This window comes from Miscanthus floridulus, chromosome 18 (genome assembly GCF_019320115.1).
Source record: "Miscanthus floridulus cultivar M001 chromosome 18, ASM1932011v1, whole genome shotgun sequence".
Lineage (NCBI taxonomy): Eukaryota > Viridiplantae > Streptophyta > Magnoliopsida > Poales > Poaceae > Miscanthus > Miscanthus floridulus.
In genome coordinates, this window is record NC_089597.1 from 134,539,915 (window position 1) to 134,560,008 (window position 20,094).

Here is a 20,094-nt window from a genome sequence, read left to right on the forward strand (position 1 = left end):
CCGTCTGTGTCGCTTAAGGACTGATTCTTGGAGCCTTTCCTGTTCATGTTGAACGCATACCTCTCTCTTAGTTGGCCGTGTCTGAAGACCGACCGCGAAGCCGAGTAGCTCACCTCAGGCCGGGAGTTGATAAGTATAAAGTTCGCCTCGGAAGGGAGCCATAGGCGTGAGTCCAAGGGCAGGTGATTTAAAAGTCCTGATCGTCCTGGCAGAAGGGTAATCCCTGAGAGTGCTGGCGCTGATCGAACCCACGAATTTGGTTCCTGAGATGTTCCAAAAGTGACCCACGGCTACCCTTGCTAAGTATGCTAGGGTGAGAGTTAGGAATACCCCCTCAGCTGAGTTGTAATTCGATTTGAGTCGCCGTCTCTCCCGGTTAGTGAGAATTTGACGGGCTTATCTCCAATGTAGATACACTTAATAACATAATGGTTCAGAAATGATGATATGATGATGACAGCCTTATGATACCTGCTATGGTTAATATTGTTTGCTCCTAATAAGTGAGTGCTCTAGTACAGGTGCTAATCTAGTGGACAGGTAAATAATGATAAGCTTGATGCTAAGTTTAAATTGGTTACTATAATCATAAGCTCTTTTATGCAACTGCGTCAAGCTAGCCCACCTGAAAAGCCTTGCATGATCCTTGGTGTCTTTTATTTCTGGTTTTGGCGGGTAAGTCTAGCTGAGTACCTTCTCGTACTCAGGGTTTATCTCCCACATGTTGCAGATGACCAGTTCTACTTTGGTTGCTGCAAGTACTGCCTTCTCCCAGCTGGGGATGAAGACTAGACCATTGGGCACGGTCTCTACTAGTTCTCGTACCTGATAATGCTTTTGTGGGACATGACTCAGACTTGGCAATGTAATTGAAAACTATGATGTTTTGTACTAAACTATGTTGCTTCCGCACACTGAAACTTGGTTTGTAATATTCTATTTCAACTCTGATGGATGTAATCCGAATGCTACTTGTGAAATGTTGTAACGGATGATGTGTTGTGTTGAATCACTACGATCTTGGTTTGTATGTCGAGAGTTGGTTGAAATCCTTCATGATTTTCGGACTACCGGGATTATGGGAGCTTAAGTACAGGAATTTGATCGCTTCGGTGATTGTTTTTGTACTTACGTTCTTATGATTTGGTCGGTTCTGTTACATAGAATTTATAATTTAAAAAATAGAAACTATTTGTAGGGGCGGCTGGATCAGGAACCGCTCCTACAAATGCATTTGTAGGGGCGGCTGGATCAGGAACCGCCCCTAGAAATGTATTTGTAGGGGCGGCTGTATCAGGAACCGCCCCTACAAATCATCCCAACTATATATCAAAGGCCGCACATGGGACTTGCCTGTTGGGCGCTCTCTTCTTCTCCGACGCCATCAGGCTGCCTCCCGGACCTGTCCCGACGCCTGCCCCGCGCGCCCCCTCCCCGCACCCGCTCCCTCACCATCCTCCACCGTGCGTCGGGTCGCCCCTCGCCGCAGTCGTTCCCTCGCAGCACAACCGCGCCCACGTTCCCCATGTCGCCGACCGTCCGTCGCCCCTCGCCACCGTCCGGCCCTCTCCCGGCGGCCCCCCTACAGATCCGGCCTTCGCTGAACTTGGAGAAGCCGCGGCACCTTCACAGCCGCCCAAAACACCCCGGATCCGAGCAGCTCCGCATCCTCTTCGGTGGTTCACAGTCCTAGCGGCCGTATCCAGTTTGCCAAGGTTCGTTTCTTCCCTTTTCTACCCTACCTACTATTCCCTTGATGCAAAAGTGAGTCGCATAATAGGTACTACATCACGAAAGGCTTGCATTTGCCTGCATGTAGTTGTTCTACCACATTTTTAGTCAGTCCATTGCGTTTACCTTTGTTCACAGTTATTGCTTTTGTTGACAGTCACTTTTTGTTTACCTTAGCTTAGAGTTTACTCTTGTATTTCCTTAAAATCCGAATCACCATTATGCTACAGACGCTTCAGAAGAATCACAGTTAGCTTTTCCATGCTAGCACCTTGCCAATAATTTCAGTTGGGGATTATCTTTAGTTTTCCGTTACTGCAAGTTTTACAGTCTAACTCTCCCACCTATTATGCTTCTATTGTCTAGCGAAAGTCTTAATTTAATTGTGAAATCTTTGGAGTACTGTATCCTTGAAATTGAACTATATAAGGCCGCCGGTGACTTGGCCACTGCCCTCCGGTGTCCCGACTATATCAATTGTATTAGCACCTGTGTCAGTTCTCAGTTCTTTGGAGTACTGTATCCTTGAAAGTCTTCATTTCTGTTTGTTTGGTTAGTTTCAAGCCGTTAGTCAATTGTATTAGCACCTGTGTCAGTTCTCAGTTCTTACTTCTTAGACCATCACGTTAATCAATTCGGCTTCAGACAGGGTGAATTATCTAGTGCTCCATCACACAAAGCACACATTTATATATAGTGTTTTATGCATAGTTTTTTTATTGATCCTCCCGACTATATCATAAGGATCTGATCTCATATTCCCCGTAAGTTTTGGATGTGGTGACGCGTATACAAACTGATATCCATCACTGGGCCAGCCTGCTGTCAGGGTTCTAGCTAGGGTCAGCGTGCTGTCTCCCAAGTGCTATCTGCCACTTCCCCAATACCGTTTCAGCACTTGTTTTCCTATTTTCTGCCCGTCAGACAGTGCAAGTCTAGTTTTAGGTACAACGGTAGCGGTCGTAGTTTGTAATATCTTCATTTATAGCGTCCATTTGGTTCTATTTTCTCCACTAAAACTTATCAGGGAACTGTACACATTTATAATTAGCTAAACTCATTCTAGCACAGATGACTTGTTGAAATGAGATGACATCTAATCTGGTAACTCAGCTTAAGGTGCTATGGCAAAGGGTTATGGCAAGCATGATCAAACTAATGTGAACTTGGCTGACAAAATGACGAGATGGATACAAAAGTATAGTCTGGTGCTATTTATGCAGCTTTAATGCCAAAATTAACAAAAAAAGGTATTTATGCTAGGTGCAGTTCTTTATTGGCATTTCACATGTGAATACGGGTTCTTAGCATTTCACATGTTTATCATCTTACACGTTTACAAAGTACAAAATAGTACTACCTGTATGAGCTAGATCATTATATCTTCTATGATAAGAAAAACAACACATAAAAAACATTTGAAAAGCTCAAGAAATGTACTTGCTTGAAGTATGAAGTATTTGCTCATTTTGCCTGTACTTCTATTACCATGCAAATTTCTGTGTTAAGGCTCATTGGGTCTCCATATATAGGCAGTACTTGCTTGTTATGAAGTATGAAGTACTTGCTTGTTAAGGCTCATTTTGCATGTACTTCTATTACCATGCTCATTTTGAAGTATGAAGTATTTGCTCATCTTGCTTGAAGTATGAAGTATTTGCTCATTTTTGCCTATACTTATATTTGAAAAGCTCAAGAAATGTCTTAATATTTTCTGGTTTTCTCTTCTACATATATAGGCAGCCATGAGCTACGGCCATAAAAACATATATATTAGCTAGTGATCTAAAACATGTATTGCAAAAATCATCAAATTATTTGGTTCTCAAACTGTTAAATTTAAGGTCAGACTTGAAGAGTTCACAAAATAGTATATTACATTACGATTGTTGTCTGCAATTTTTGCTAGCTAATAATCAGTACACCCCCTCAGTGCATCCTCCCTGTCTAATTAGCACTATTTCCTAATGGTATCTGTGGACTGATTAGTAGCTTTGATGAGAACTTGGGTTATTAATTGAGACCTAAGGCACTTTGCAATGATGTTTCTATACATTCTTAATAGTATTATTTCCCATCTGTGAACTGTTGGTACTCATTTCCTGCCATTTGCAACAGCTCATTAGCTCATTAATCCTAGCTGTTCTTTCATTGTATGCTTGCAGCCTTGCACTTGTTTGTTTAATTAGTGGGACTTTGATTCATCCAGTTTCATTTTTTGGGAATAAATATCTGCTGAGTAGAAATAATCCTTGCATTTATATTATTCTTCTTACATTGTCATTTGTATGCTTGCAGCCTTGCACTTGTTTGTTTATATTATTGTGGCCGGTGGCTACTAATCTTCTCTGTACTTGCTGTCTTCTCCGTACTCCTCTTCTACTACTACTGTCCTCTACTTCTACTACTTCCCTACTACTACTGTCTACTACTTCTGATTGTCCGATCTGCTTATCAGGTTCGGAAGATATTAAGCATATGATGGTCTTACATTGTCATGTTGCTTTTTCTAGGAAGCAGCACCTGCTTTTTTTTTGCCAAATCTCCCCTCTCCTCTATTTGTTGCCACCTTTCCTATCCTCTATGTTTTGGAAGCAGCACCTGCTTTTTTTTTGCCAAATCTCCCCTCTCCTCTCCTCTCCTTTGTTTTGCCAATGATGAAATCGTCCAAGTCCATACATTATATGGAATATGAGTTGATGATCAAGAACTTGTGAGGAACTTGACATCATTAGCAGCCGCCCCTACATTACCTTCTCCTCTCTTCTCTGTTATGATGCCTTGATGCTCCAAGTTCAAGATCAGATGATGTTTGACATGTTTCTGAGGCCTCTACCACTGCTACTTCTCATTTTTTTTATATTGTTGTTTTATAGGACTACTTTGGTTTATAGACCTTTTTGATTTCTTATACCTTCTCGCGTACCTAAAGCACACTTTCTTGCATCTATTAGAACAAAGCGCGAAATAATGTCGTGGACACCAGACAGTGCAGCCCGATGCCCCGAGCATGATGAGCAGCCAACCCTTGAGGAGCAAGCACTAGAGGACCAGCTTACTCAGGAACAGTTCAATAAGGAGGTACAAAATGATCTAGAAGTGATGCTTACTCAGGAGCAGTGTGACGAGGAGGAAGGCCCCGAAGGAGAGGCTGCTGAAGGCGAAGAAGAAGAGGATGATGCTGATGATGACTCAGAAGAGGGATATGTAAGTCCCGAGGATCCTTTCCCACGTGAAGTCAGAAGGAGGCCAACGGAGGAAGATTTGGACAAGGACTTTGACCCGAATGAGGAGGTAGGGAAAAAGCCTTAGCTTGTAAATTTTGCTAAAGCTTTGGCTGTGTTACCTCTGCTAACACTTTGACCTATCGTATATACAGGTCCCTCCTGAAACTCGAAAAAGATGACGTCGACGTCCGCGACATCTCGCTAGATAAGACAGAGTAGAGGAAAGGAGAGCAGAGGCAACAGCCACAGAGACGGATCACGATGCTTCTGCTCCACAACCTGAAGACACAACCACGACTACCAAGCCTAAGAGGAAACGAGGGGATAGAAAAGGAAATCTATATCCAGATAAGGCGTGCTATGTGATAATGGAGGTCGGGCCAGCAGGGGAGGTCCTTGAGCCGAAGGAATTAAGAGGATGATTCTGTAATGCGATCGGGGCCCTAGTAAGAGATAAATTGAACCTAGCAATCCCTAACTGGAAAGAGGTACCAGAGAACAAAAAGAATGAACTATGGGATAGGCACCTGAGGGTCAATTTTAGATTTCTGGAGGGTAAGCACGAACTGGTAAAAAAAATGCTTTCAGGATGATGGGAGAGGTATTCCGATGTTGGAGGTCGGAGCTCAACACGAAGTATATCCAAAAGGGGTTAACTCTCTTCAAAGAGTTCGGCAAAATAACTCCTAGTCAATGGGAGGAGCTCGTGGCTCAGAAGACTTCACCGGAGGCATTGGAGCTTAGTGCCCGTAACACCGAGCTGGTGAAGAGGAACAAACACCACCATCATCTAGGCCCCGGTGGCTACTATGCCAAGGAAGAGCAGTTTAGGAAGATGGACAAAGAGGCCGTAGCTGCTGGGAATATCGATGTGACGAATCTGAAGGTACGCTCAAGGAACTGGATATATGCGAGGAGTATAGAATTATCCGGCAGTAATCTTAAGTTTGATAAGCTGGAGACCCAAGAGGCGGTATCAAGGATACTGAAATATGCTGAAGATAAGGAGAAGGGCTCCTTCAATCCTTCCAGAGAGAGGGACGAGCTTAGCCTTGGCTTGGGAAACAAGGTGCACACAGGCCGCACCAGAGGGCTAGGGAAAAGGACGACCTGAAAGCAAGGATTCAAAGAGGACAGGCACATGTACAAGAAACATGGCCGAGACCGAGAGACTAGTCTTGAGCTCCAAGTGAAGGCTCTAGTTGCGAAGGCGCTAGAGGAGCAAGGACTATCTACGGAGCCACGGATGTTAGTGACGCCACCGGGAGAACTGGCATTAGTTGGCAGCCCTCTGAAAGTTCCTAGCAGCCAAGGTTCCACTGCAGCCTCAACCCCCATTGATCGCATACAGGAACCAACTAGTTGCACCTTGGTGTTTCTAATCGGTCGATAGAACACTGTGATGGAGGTGGCAACGGGTGTGGCACATCCTCCCGGTGGCTTACACCACAATAATAAGATATCGTTGGACTACACTAGGGTCGAGGTGCATACCGTGAAGTCCGAGTTCATGCAGCGGAGGATAGACTACGCAACTCCTGAGGGGCTGGTGTTACTCGGAGACGTTATTAGGCAATTCATCCTCTGGCACAAATAGGACATTATATTGACTGCTTCTTCGCCGCCTCCCCCTCTCCCAAATTTGGAGCGAGTTGTTGAGGTTGGGGAGATATTTTCACCGTCTTGTGACCACCACGTACCTGAGATGCCACATTCTTCCCCGCCTCCTAGCGAGCATGTGCCTGATGAGATGCCACAACATTCTCCAACTTGTACCAAGCAAGTGCATGATGAGATGCCACAGTCTTCTCAACAAGCATAGCCGATACATGAACAATGAGTGCCTCCTAAAGAAGGTGATGCACAAGAAGATGAGGACGTGCCTGAATGGGAACTTCGAAAGAAGATTCCAATCAACATAAGGCCAGTTTATGTTCCGGTGAAAGATGTCTCGTCGGTGTCCAAGTGGTATTCACATGACCAGTTCAAGCCTGAGAACCAAGTTAAACAAGTCCTAGAACGGGGTTCTGAGGAGGCCGTAACTAGCAAACTCCACCAAATTGCAAAGCAGTATCCAAATGTTGATGACATCAGATGGTCAAAGGATTGCCCGAAAACATATGAAAGAGGCAAGCCCTTTATACCAAACCGGGACATTCGGCGCCTACCACTTGGAATGAGAAGGTTCTATGATTGGTACTTGCGTGTTCTCCCAACGAGCATAGATCTCGTACAACCATGCTTCCCCACCGGCACATTTGGAAGCCTAGCCGGGAAAATTGTCTTTGACTTCAATGACATGCACACATGCTTTCACCTGGGAGAAATGGAGATGAATCTAATTTGCACGTGGTGCCTGTAAGTCCTTGTCCTCCCGATATGATATGAATGTAATCTTTGAATTTTGTTGTAACTAACCAACGCCATGATTTGTAGAATGCAAGTGCACATTGTCAAACAAATGCCAAGTCTGAAAGCCGGGTATGTAGACCCTCAAGCTATAGCCCAACCAAATTTTAATTACCCTAAACAGTGGATAGTGGATGCCAAAGAGCTAGCTGCTGCAAAGACTCTTCAGGAGAAAGAGCGCATCTGTACGGCGAAACTAAAGGAAGAGTCCCTTAAGGTTGTGGCATACATTGCTCTGGCTTTCAAAAATCTACAACAACACTCTACTATATGGCTACCATACAACTTCGAGTAAGTTCAACTATATACTTAAAGCTTTGTTCGATATATTTTATTCGATGCAAAAGAGCTTATCTAGTTCTATGATTAAATCCATGCAGCAACCACTGGATTTGTATAGCCGTCGATGTCGGGAGGAGCATGGCATGGGTCTTTGATTCAATAGATAAGGACTCGACGACATACAAAGACTTCATATCAATTCTCAAGACGTATACATATCGACAATCCTCATTAGCTTATATGTTTGTATACATACTTGTAACGTTCACTTATGGATACTAACAAGTTGTATTTGCTAAAATAATTTGAACAGGGCATTTAGGTTCTATGTCACTCATCATCACGGAAGGCATGATCCAGCGAGGAAGGAAAAGCTGGCTATAAAAACACTATGTGCGGTAAGTGTAACTTACTTCTTCAGTACTCCTTTACATGGCTATCAAAAGCATTACCTAACATTTTCATATGCAAAACACACAGTGCCCCAAGCAGAGGCCTGGGAGTGTACATTGTGGATACTATATATGTTCAATGATGAGTAACACCAGTGCCTACAGGAGACACCCCTTAAGGGTAAGTTTGAACCTCTTCATCAGTAGTATAAAAACTTTGTACATGGTATGAAATACTAAACCGAAACTTGTTCTCTTGTAGTGGAGAGAAGAGAAAGGAATGAAAAAAGACCCATACAAGGATGACCAACTCTTAGAGCTCGTCGACGACCTTTGCAACTTCATATTGGACCAGATTGTACACGTGAAAGGCGCCTACCATGACCGAGAGTCTGACTTAGGTAGAAATCCTCAGTACCAACACCTTCGTGAGACTGAAAGGCTAGCTCTAGGACGTTGATAACAATGTTTATGGAATTTGTATATTAAATGATGGATTGTATATATCCTTACGAATTGGACTTGTAATTGTAGTTTATATAATACTATTGTGCTAGTAGTCGCGTTCGGAACGTTGGTCGTGGGGCGTTCAGCAACGCGAACGCTGGATGGAATACACAGAAACAAACAGTTCTAGTCGAATTTGAATTGTAAATTTGAATTTTTTTTGCGAGAAAACGTACTGTAGGGGCGGTTCTAGATTGAACCGCCCCTACAAACAGGTATTATAGAGGCGGCTGGCACTACAGCCGCCCCTACAGATAGATTTGTAGGGGCGGTTGGTGATTGAGCCGCCCCTACAAATTAATTTGTAGGGGCGGTTTGTAATACCAGCCGCCCCTACAAATCAATTTGTAGGGGCGGCTCAATCACCAACCGCCCCTACAAATCGATTTGTAGGGGCGGCCTCGGAACCGCCCCTACAAATGCATGATTTGTAGAGACGGTTCGGTAGGGGCGGCTGGCCAAACCGCCCCTACAAAGGGTTACCAGCCACCCCTAAAAATGCTTTTTGCAGTAGTGCTTCTCAAGTAAAAATGAAAAATACATAGAAGCTGTGAAGTAGATAAATATTTCAGCTACATAGGCAAAAAATAGTTGTATTATATCTAACCTTATCACTAAAAATGTTTTACTCATTCTAGATAAAGAGCTCGTTCGCTGGTCTAGAAGAGACCAGCCAGCTGGCTGGTCCCCCTCATGCGTTACTGTTCATCAAACCAGCCAACAGTGTTTTTCTCTCACAACAAACCAGCCGGAACAGTGTTTTTTAGCCAAGTTTCAAACCAGCGAACGGGGCCAAAATGTGCCAACACTTCAGAAGTGGACATGCATCACGAATGAAGTTTAGGCAAATAAAGTGGCGAAGAAAAATTAAAAGAAAAAGAGTTATAGAGTTAAATGCACCAGAGGTCCATTAACTTGTGAGGAGGTTTCGGTTAGGTCCATCAACTTCCAAAGTGACTTTTTGGGTCCATAAACTTTGTATGCCATATCAATTAGGTCCATACCCCTCCACGTGGGCTTCTCAAGCTGACGTGGCCTGCTGACATGTCCTTCTGAAGACCTTTCTTTATCTTCTACGCGGGCACACTTTCTGCTTAACGGTCAACACCGCTCAAGTTCTAGGTCACCGAGGAATGCGTCCCACATGGTGTGGCCCAGCCCCAGCTGCCGAGGAATGCGACAGTAGAGGAGCTGCTTAAACGGGCGCGGGGCTGGTGCCACCTGCCCTGGCCACTGCACGCGTGGCGACTGGCTTCGATGGGTAGTGGAAGGCTATCGTAGCTAGGCTGGAGAGGGTGCCACCGTGCCTGTCGAACCTGTCTAGCCACCACTACTTCTCCAAGAACTCGCTCTGTCAGGAGCTGCTGCAGTCGGTGGCTGCAACGCTAGCGGAAGTCGCCGAGCTTGGTGTGCGCTGCCACGAGCCTCCGAAGGCAGGGAAGCTGCAGATGCAGAGCGACCTCGACGCGCTGGCCGGGAAGCTAGACCTCAACCTCAGGGACTGCTCTCTTCTTGTTAAGACTGGTGTGTTGTCTGACACGACGGGGGCTCGCGTCGTTGTCGGCCGTGGGCGCCAAGGTGGTGGAGGAGGAGGAGGATGATGACGGCGGAGCCAGCAAGAAGAAGCCCCACGTTAACCATGGCAAGTTCAAGGCGGACCCATGGATGTACGGGCACACGACGTTCTACGGCGGGCGCGACGGGTCCGGCACCATGGACGGCGGCGTGTGCGGGTACAAGGGCGAGCTGGGAAAAGACTATGTCACGCTGACGGCGGCCGTGGGCCTGTCACTGTACAGCAACAGGGCTGGGTGCGGCGCGTGCTACGAGCTCAAGCTCACCGTGGTGGTGACGGCCACCAACCAGGCCCTACCGCCGGTGAGCAGGTAGAAGGGCGAGCACTTCGACCTCACCATGCCGGTGTTCCTCAAGATCGCCAAGGAGAAGGCCGGCATCGTGCCCATCACCTATCGCAAGTATGTAGTAGTAGTGCAGCACTTCCGTATGCATGCGCATCATCTACCGATCTATGTACAAACAATTGACACACGCATATGCAGGGTGGCATGCGTGAGGCAACGCGTCATCCGGTACACGATCACAGGGAACCCGCACTACAACATGGTGATGGTGACGAACATCGGCAGCGCCGGGGACATGGTGGGGCTATCGGTGAAGGGCAACAAGCGCGTCAAGTGGACGTCGATGAAGCGCAGCTAGGGCCAGCTCTGGACGACAGAGGTCGACCTCACTGGTGAGTCGCTGATGTTCCACATCATGACCGGCGACCACCACAAGGCCACCTCCTGGCACGTCGTGCCCTACGACTGGAAGTTCAACAAGACGTACCAGGCCACCAAGAACTTCTAGGATCAGATCGGCTGGGGAGCCCTTCTGGCTGGCCCCTTGGCGGCGATGGCATCCACATGGCGGCTACCGTGGCGCGAGAGCTGTCGTCCTCCTCTCCGAAGCGGCACGGCAGTGGTTGCGCGCCCCACCAGGCCTGGCCCTTTTATTATCTTACCGTAGTTCCAGTCCGCACCGCAATGCGTCCGTCCGTCAGCCAGCTATCCCTGTTCCCATGGGCAGGCACCAGGCAGTAGCGGCTGGGCGGTGGGCGGCCCGCGCCCTGGGCCAGTGATTCCTTTGCGGGCGCGGCCTCCTCGGGCTATTTTTTCTCTCGTTTGCTTCGCGGTGCGGTGCTCGGCTAGCTGTTGTGTCCTGCAGTTCTACCACGGCGCTGGGCGAGCTTAGCTTTTGGCCACTCTCACCATTGCCATCGCCGTCCCCATCCCCGTATCGCCCCACGCTCATCGAGCTACAGCGGGAGGCAGCCATGGCGGTGCGCGAGCGACGGAGGGAGCAGGCGTAGCTCAACCGCTCCCGCGCGGGCGCTCGGCGCGCGCTCAAGGGCCTCCGCTTCATCAGCCTCACCACGGGCTCCATCGAGGCAGCTGAGCTATGGCGCCGCGTCGAGGAGTGATTCAACGACCTCGCCCACGAAGGGCTGCTCTCCCGCGACGACTTCGGCGAATGCATCGGTACGTCGTGCTACCGCTGCTGCTTGGCTTCAATCACCCGTGAAGGGTCTACTTTTGTGCCCATGTGGCAGCGGCGGCTGTACGCATTGAGCCTAGTCATCATGCCACGTCAGCCTAAGAAGCCCGCGTGGAGGGGTATGGACCTAAGTGATACGGCATATAAAGTTTATGTACCCAAAAAGCCACTTTGGAAGTTGATGGACCGAACCGAAACCTCCTCACAAGTTAATGGACATCTGGTGCATTTAACTCAAAGAAAAAAGTCTAATCAATAAGGAACAACAAAAAAGTTGTGAAGACAAAATTTCTAGCTACACATATAATCTAACTAACAAAATTTCATTTTCCTTTTTATTAAAAATGTCTTCAATACTAGATAAGCTTTTGATTATTGCATGAGAACCAACCAAAGAAAAAGAAGACATAAATAAATGTAATCACAATACTTGAATGAGATGGAGAACATACAGGAGAAAAGATAATGAACACAGGGAAAAGAATATGTCAAATAGAAGCAAAGTTAGATGAAGGGAATGAGGAAACAAACATTGACCGGCACGCCAATGAGTTATGGTTGGCGTCAGAAAGACATGTCGGACTCTACAAAAAGAGAAAGATTAGAGTCCAAGTTATCTTAAGTTAGGAATGTTTTCTTTTATATCAAAGGTTGTAATGAGTCGTACTTGAGTAGGATTCATGCTTAGGTTCCGGGAATAAATATTGGATCCCGGCTATTGTAAAAGGAACATCAAATCAATCAATACCAATTACTTTTTTTTGCTTTACGCCAACCCTTGGAAGTAGGAGTAGTGTAGATCTCGGCGAGTTCTTCAACAAGCAGGGCTGCATCGGTCTGACTGACCTTCGGCTTGTGTGTAAGTATCGTCATGGCTTATACTTCTATTTGTAATGCTGCATTGGTTATGTTCGACCTCCACTGCGAGCTCTAGTATATGCTAGTTATCGACTCTTATCTAGTTCAAGTACGGCTGCATCGGCTAAGTTTGACCTCCGCTGCTCGAATTAGATTAAGGTCAAGTTATCGGCTCTATCTAAGGGTGGCGTCCTTCGGGTAGATTCATTAAGTTACCGATCTTGCTGATGTTCTTATTGTCATTAGTTTCAGCAATATCAACCTGCCCGATCGAGATCGATCTAGATCGGCCTCACATCCTTTTTAGTCCATCGTTTATTTTTCTACATTGTGACGGTTCTTACTTTAAACAACGGATTATGTTTCACCGGCTGTTCTACTTTGATCTTGATCGTGCATAGTACACGGTTAAGACATGTCTGATCTTGAGAAGGTTTACTAGCTAGTTGAATCTGGTTTATAGCTCGCTATTATGGATGTATCGATCCGGTCGACCCCCACTGTTAGTACTTTAGATCGGAGGATACTAGCTGGTAGATTTGCTTTCGATCAGGCATGGCCTTGGCTGTTTGCTATGCCTACATCGGCTAAATAGCCGATCGCCTGCACTTTAACGCTTACAGTGTGTCTTCATGATTCTGTTAAGTGTGAATGGGTTTGTTTATTTTAAAGGCTTGATTTGTTGTCTTTATCACGGCTGCCATCGATCCGGTCGAACCCCACTGTTAAGGATAACAAGTTAGGTCTGATGAGTTTATAGATCTGTCCATATTAAATAGACGATTGTTCACATGCTGTAATCCCCTTTCTACCTGAATCGGCTATTTTAGCCGATTCGTTTATGCTTTCACACATATAGCATGTCTTTCAGAAAACCTATCAATGTATAAACGGTTTTATGGATTCTTCGGTTTTAGTTTATTATTATCATCATAGCTGCCATCGATCCGGTCGAACCTCACTGTTGATGGTAACAGATTAGATTCAGAGCGTTTGTAGATCCATTTGTACTATACAGTCGATTTGTTCGCATGTTATATCCTTTCTCGCTAGGTTCATCGGCTCAATGCTTTACACTGGTAATATCCACCTAGTAGATGATTTTACTTATATCTGCGTGTATTGTACTTGTCATCATAAAATCAATCGCAACCCATGAGCTTTACAGTCTTTAACAGCTGATTTCTTCACATATCGGCTATTTAGTCGATTTTCCCGTCTGACTGCTCCCGAAGCGGCACACTTGGAACTGTCTGAGCAAAAACCGGCATGTTCCACTTTAAAGAGTTAAATGCATGAGGGGTCCCTGAACTTGTCAAGGGGTGTCACTTAGGTCCATGAACTTGAAAATGCATTTCTGTGACACTGAACTTGATAAGTGCTGCACCATAGGTCCATATCGGACACATGGACAATTTATCCAACGTGGCATTGCCACACTGTGGCGCTGACTATGTCTAGCACTTTGCATTTAACCCCTTATCTTTTTTATTTCTTTTTTTCTCTCCCTCTTCTTTCTTCTCTGTCAGACTCAAACCTACCGATGCAATTGGCCGTCACTGCCGTAGCCATTCACCGTCGTATCCATTCTCTGTGAGCACCTCGGGGTCACGGCAGATCCTGGTCGTCGCCTCCGTGGGTAGCATCACCACCACGCCCCGTGCCTTACCGCCCTCGGTCGCGGGCAGGACGAGCACCAGCCCCTCGCCGGCGGCATTGCCCACGCGGCATCGACGCGCTTGTTGGGGGCACCCCGGCCTCGAACTTCGCACCGTATATGAGCACGTGGTCCAGCGCCGCGCATGTCAGCACGCCCTCCTGCTGCTGCTGTCACGCGTGGAGCCACTCTAGGGCACTCCACAGCTTGTCCTTCGGCACGCCGGCGACGTGGTGGTCTAGCGCCGTGGCCACGGCGGGCAGCCTGGACATGAGGTCGGTGCGCGCGCGTGTTAAGTGGGAGCTACCGTAGTAGCCCAATGGCAGCGGCGTGTACATCCGCTTGCGGAAGTCTAGCGCCAGCGTGACAATCCGCTCCCTGTTGGCGGCGCCGGTGATCCAGAGCCAGAAGAGCGCGGCGAGCACCGCGAATGGGGTGAATAGATCCTTCCTCCTCTTCCAACATACTCCATCCTCAACCCAGCCGCAGCCGCCGTCGTAGGTGTGTTCATCCTCATCATCCTCGTTCCATCGGTGGCCAAGGAGAGGGCGAACGCCGAGTTCATCTTCACCCACATGAACACCAACAACGGCATGGGCATCCATAGCAAGGCCTACATCCTCGCCATCGGGCTGCTCATGAGCTAGTACTCCAGCATCGGCTATGACACCTCTGCTCACATGGTGAACTGAACACACGCCGCTGTCGTGGAGTGCCGCCGGCCGGCCGGCCATCCACCACACGTTCATCTTTGTTCTCTGATGACCATCTGAACTGAACGAGCACGATCGCATGTAGACAGAGGAGACGAAGAAGGCAGACTAGAATGGGCCGATGGGGATCATCTACTCGGTCTCTCTATCCAGCGTGTTTGGATGGATCTACCTACTGGCTCTCATGTCGGTGGTGACCGACATCCCGTACCTGCTAGACACCAGCAACGACGCCAGCGGGTACGCCATTGCTCAGGCCCTGTATGCCACCTTCCACCAGAGGTACGACAACGGCGCCGGCGGCATCGCCTGCTTGGTCATCATCGCCGTCGCCGTCTTCCTCTGCGGCACCGCCTGCGTCACTAGCAACTTTAGGATGGGCTATGCCTTCTCCAGGGATGGGGCGATGCCATTCTCACATGTCCTGTACGCCACTTCAACGTCGTCTAGCTCTCCGTGTCCGTGGCGTTCGTCATGGCCCTCACGGTGTGCATGCGCTCTCATCTCTCAACTTCTCAAGTACGTGTCTACCATGCATGTGACCGTGTGATTTCTCTTCATTCCTGATCGACACGTACAGTCGCTGGGGAGCCAGGTGGCATTCCAGGCCATGGTGTCCATCGCGACGCTGGGTCTGTACATCGCCTACGCGCTACCCATCTTATTCTGCGTGACGACGGCGAGGAGGTCGTTCGTGCCAGGGCCGTTCCACCTCGGGAGATTCGGCGTCGCCGTCGGCTCGGTGGGCGTGCTCTGGGTGGCCCTCGTCACCGTGCTCTTCTGCCTGCCGATGGCGTACCCCGTCACCAAGGAGACATTGAACTACACGCCGGTGGCCGTCGGCGGCGTGCTGGTGCTCAGCCTCGCCGCGTGGGTGCTCCACGCCCAGTTCTGGTTTCGAGGGCCTATCACAAACGTCCTCCTCTTCCAACATACTCCGTCCTCTACCCAGCCACAGCCGCCACCGCAGTACCACCCTACGTGCTTCTTCCAGCCCCATTGTCGTCGTCTGGGTCATGGAGGCGGGCGGCGGAGCACGAGCGGTGGCCGCGGAGTCCGGCGTGGTCTTGCCCGCCGTCGGACAGCGGTGGATGTCGTAGGCGCAGGAGCAGCTCCTCCTCGTGCCGCATCGGCGCCACCACAGTCGCCCACCGTCGCGCTCGGACGTGAGGTGCCGCATAGCGGCCGGCCGGCCGGACGCCGACGACGGAGCGCCCATGCCCGCCCCCGTCCCCACTCCAAGCTCCAGCAGCGCCTTGATGATGTCGCGGCCACAGTGCTAGACGGCGTAGTGCACGGCGAGCGCATCATCGACGTCCAGCCCTTCGCCCATGACCAACAGCTTGACGAGCTCGAGGTTGGCCGCGTCCAGCGCGCGCTTCATGCGCCGGATCCTATGGTCGCGGTTGGCCGCCGAGCACGCCGCGTTGATGGGGAGGTAGTGGTGGGTGAGGAACGGTGACTAGACAGGCACTCGAATGCAGCAGCAACCACGCCACTGCCCGCGGGGCCGCAATCACCTGATCCACGAGTGCTCCCTGGTATGCTACTGCTTACCGTGCGCGGTGGAGGAGCGTGTCGTCCACGCGCCCATTGTAACACCCCAGGTGTTGGCCACCAATTAAGCAATGGGTTTGAGCTCAAACATGGCATATTAAGTGATGGTGAAGATGCCGAGGTCCAACCTATAGAAATGAGCCCCAACCTAAACTTGGATATTGCACCCTTGCTTTACATATAGGCCCTTTTCAAGATATATGCTTGGCTAGTGTTATGGGAATATCTTCATGTGTCTCACATCAATACCCATCTATATTGATCCATGGAAAAGTTTCATGAAGTTTGGAATCAAAAAGTCACATGAAATGATAAGTTATATCCTTGTTGGAACGATTTTACTAAGTGCTTGAATTGCACTATTAAGTGAATGAGAGCATGAGATGTCAACCAAACCTTGCAACCTTGCCAAAATGACTCTAGATGAATTCTACAACAAAAGTCATGAAAGGTTCATGTTGGGCAAATGCCAAGAAAACGCTCCAATGGATCAAAAAGGATAATTTAAGCTCCATCGTGATCCTACTTTGGTCAAAGTAGAACAGTAGGTTCTATACCAGTTTTGAGGTTGGACCTTAAATGAAAGTTGTAGTCCATATCATGTAGAACAAACTTTGTTTTTGGACCAAGAGCTAGATCAACTTGGAAATAAGTCAAACAGAGGCTCGAAGTTGGAACCTGCTGCTGATTTCAGCACTTAGAAATATTCTAAGTCTGAAATTCATCGACAACGGCAAGTCGACAATGTTTGTGAATTTTTATCTTCAAAATTCATATGGTATCTCAATTGGATTCCTTAAGATGAGTTGAAGTACCTTTCATGGTGGAAACAATAAATCAAGTCTCATCAAATTTGGAGTTTATTTGGATCTTCAAAAATACTCTCCAAAAACAGCAAAAGTTACATTGTCACTTATCGGACATTGACACATCGGCATTCCGCGTTCTCCAAATTTTGTTAAGCAACTTGATTTGGTACCAAAACAAAAGTTGGAGTATACATGGTAGAGAAGAGCATATAAAAAGTTGGACTAAGTTTGACTCCGTTTTGGTCCTCAATTTCGACTTTACTTAACCGTTGTGAACGCACTGACACTGTCATTTTGGGGCTTAATTAACCACTAACCTGCTGCCCTACTGGCCAGTCCCCCTTAACGAATGTTGGAGAGGACTTAGAGAGCAGCCACTTTGCTTAAGGCTCCTAGAACCGAATATGCCCCGAAGATGCCTAAAACTTGGTTCTAATGTAGCCACGTCGTCGCCTGCCAGCTGCTCGGTGGAATGACTCAAAGGGCGACGCGTGCCTGTGCATGGCGACCATGCACCGAGAACGCCCCCACCATTCCCGCGCGCTGCTGCCGCATGGTCGGGTGCTCTGTCGCGCCCCTGCTGATATAACCGAGCGCCAGAAGCTGCCCTCGCCTCCCTCACTCGCCTCTCCCACTCACTGTCCTCCGCTCGCTCTCCCTCACGCGAACGCCGAGAACGGCCATGGCCACCGCGAACTCGAGTTTGGCCGCCGCCGTTCTCCCACCTCCGAGCGCTTCGCAGCCCAACAGCCACCGCCACTACCTTCTCCTTGCCTTGCTCCATCTCGCGCGCATGCTCGCCCAAGCTATTGGCCTCCGGAACAACGCCGCCGCCTTGCCGCACGGCTGCATGCCACCGGCGTGTGTGGCCAAGGCGCCACGGCCCACCTCTGGCCAAGCCGCGGACACACATGGGTGCGCACGACTCCCCTGGCCATTCCACGCCACTCCACCGCCGACGACGAGCAGCCTCCGGCCGCAACAGCAAGCTCCGATGACCTCCCCTGCTCTGATTCGCGTGAGGGGCTGCGTGCAACAATTAGAAGAAAGGGGAGGGCCTAAGTGCATAACCACTGACTCATATGAATAGTGCCGTAAGGACTGGTTTGTAATTATTTTGCAGGAACTTTGGAAATTCATAGTAAATCGTAGAAAATTCATAAAATAGTAAATGAGGACTTTTTGGAATCCTTGTGAAATTGTCTATGCAGTGGATCTATAATATGGCATGTTTTAGTTTAAATATTTTGCGGTAAAAATAGATTTGTGCAGTAAGGTTGTAATGCTAGTTGAAATTGTTATTTTTCATAACTGTAGATCTAGGGCTCCAAATGAAGTGAAATTTTTGTGGCATGCTACTCATGTGATAGTTGATATGTGGTAAACATTTCATGAGTATTGGGTGAAGTATGAGTGAGTTATTGGTTTATCTCGCTCTCACATGAATTCTTGCTTTAGCAACTTGTTCTTTTCATAGAGGTTGCTATACATATTCAAATGGAGTAAAATTTGTACATTAGACTATTGAGAGTATATGTGAGCCACTGTAATTTTTGTAGAAGTTATTGTGCACTTTTGGTATATGTTCATTAAGTCACCTTGTTATCTAAAATAAATTAAGAAATGCATTAAAAGAATTTATTTGGTCATGGACACTAGGTTTTCTGGTGTTCTTTAGTCATGTGTGAAATGTTGGTAAAGTTGGTTTTGCCCAATTATGAATTTGCAACATAAGTTAATAATTATTTTCTTGCCGATGTGGTTTATGGACAGATCTGGGAACTTAGCAAAGTTCTTTATGATAATTTGTTTTGTTGTGAAACTTGTTTATACAAAAGTTGTATATAATTCATGTATATAGCTGCTGTTAAAATTTGGTGGTATTTGGCCTTTTGGTTTGTGAGTTATGCCTGTTTAATGTTGGGTTTCAGAAATGGCTGCTTTCTGTCAATTGTGGACCAGTTTCTGTAAATGGATATATTTGACATAGTTAACTTGAGAATCATGCTAAGATGATTAAAGATGAATTGTAGAAAATTTCATAAGCTTTCCATAATGTCTTCTTTCAAGTCATTTGGATTGGTGTAACTCCAGTTATAGCTAAATCTTGTAGCTGCTGTTTGCATGTCCAGAAATTGGCAGATTCCAATTATAGTGTTTGCTTGTATATTGTTAAGTGTGTTAGTGTAAACTATGCTTGTCTTGCTTGCTATTCTGTGATGCGTCTCATGGTACTATTCTTCATATTTATGCACTTGCATATTGCATCTCATCTAGGTACGCTAGATGCACCACGTGAAGGATGAGATGTTGGAGCCAAACCCGAAGACGGTGTTTGATGGATCTGTCCCAAAGATGGAAGGACTAAGCGAGTGCTAGGATCTGAGATATCACCAGGACGGTGCAAGCTAACCGAACTGACTTGTGTCGGATCCCAGGCAAGCCCCGAAGCATTTTAAGCCTCCCAATATTTTACAAATGATTACTTAAGTACTTATGATTGATGCATTAGGTTATAAGAGTTGATTGGAACCACTTGATGCATACAAATTCCTTGTCCAGATATTACACCTTTAACCGGTATAGGTCCAGGATCGAATATATGCTTAGTCATGCTTAGACCGGTAGAAGTCGGGTGATATCCTGTCACCTGCGAGATATAGGTGGATACCGGAGCACGGTTGGCTATATTTGCTATCGTGGAACAGAACCATGGGGTAAAAGAAAATCGAGACCGAGCGGGATGTCGATAGCAAAGCAACAAGACGTGGAGGTCTTGGGTGTGGATCTATCCCCGTTCGTGTCGATTAAGGACCGTACCGTTGTTGGCGCTTCTGACAAGATTGAACACATGCCTCTCACTTAGCTGGCCGGATAACTCGTTCCGACCGTGAA

At 47.5% G+C, this 20,094-nt stretch overlaps 2 pseudogenes; both read left to right on the plus strand.

Annotated features, from left to right (window-relative positions):
- Positions 1-1,342: 1,342 nt before the first annotated feature.
- On the plus strand, positions 1,343-10,918 carry LOC136524753 (expansin-A26-like; annotated as a pseudogene).
- A 3,521-nt stretch (positions 10,919-14,439) lies between these two features.
- On the plus strand, positions 14,440-16,295 carry LOC136524755 (amino-acid permease BAT1 homolog; annotated as a pseudogene).
- The last annotated feature ends 3,799 nt before the right edge of the window (positions 16,296-20,094 follow it).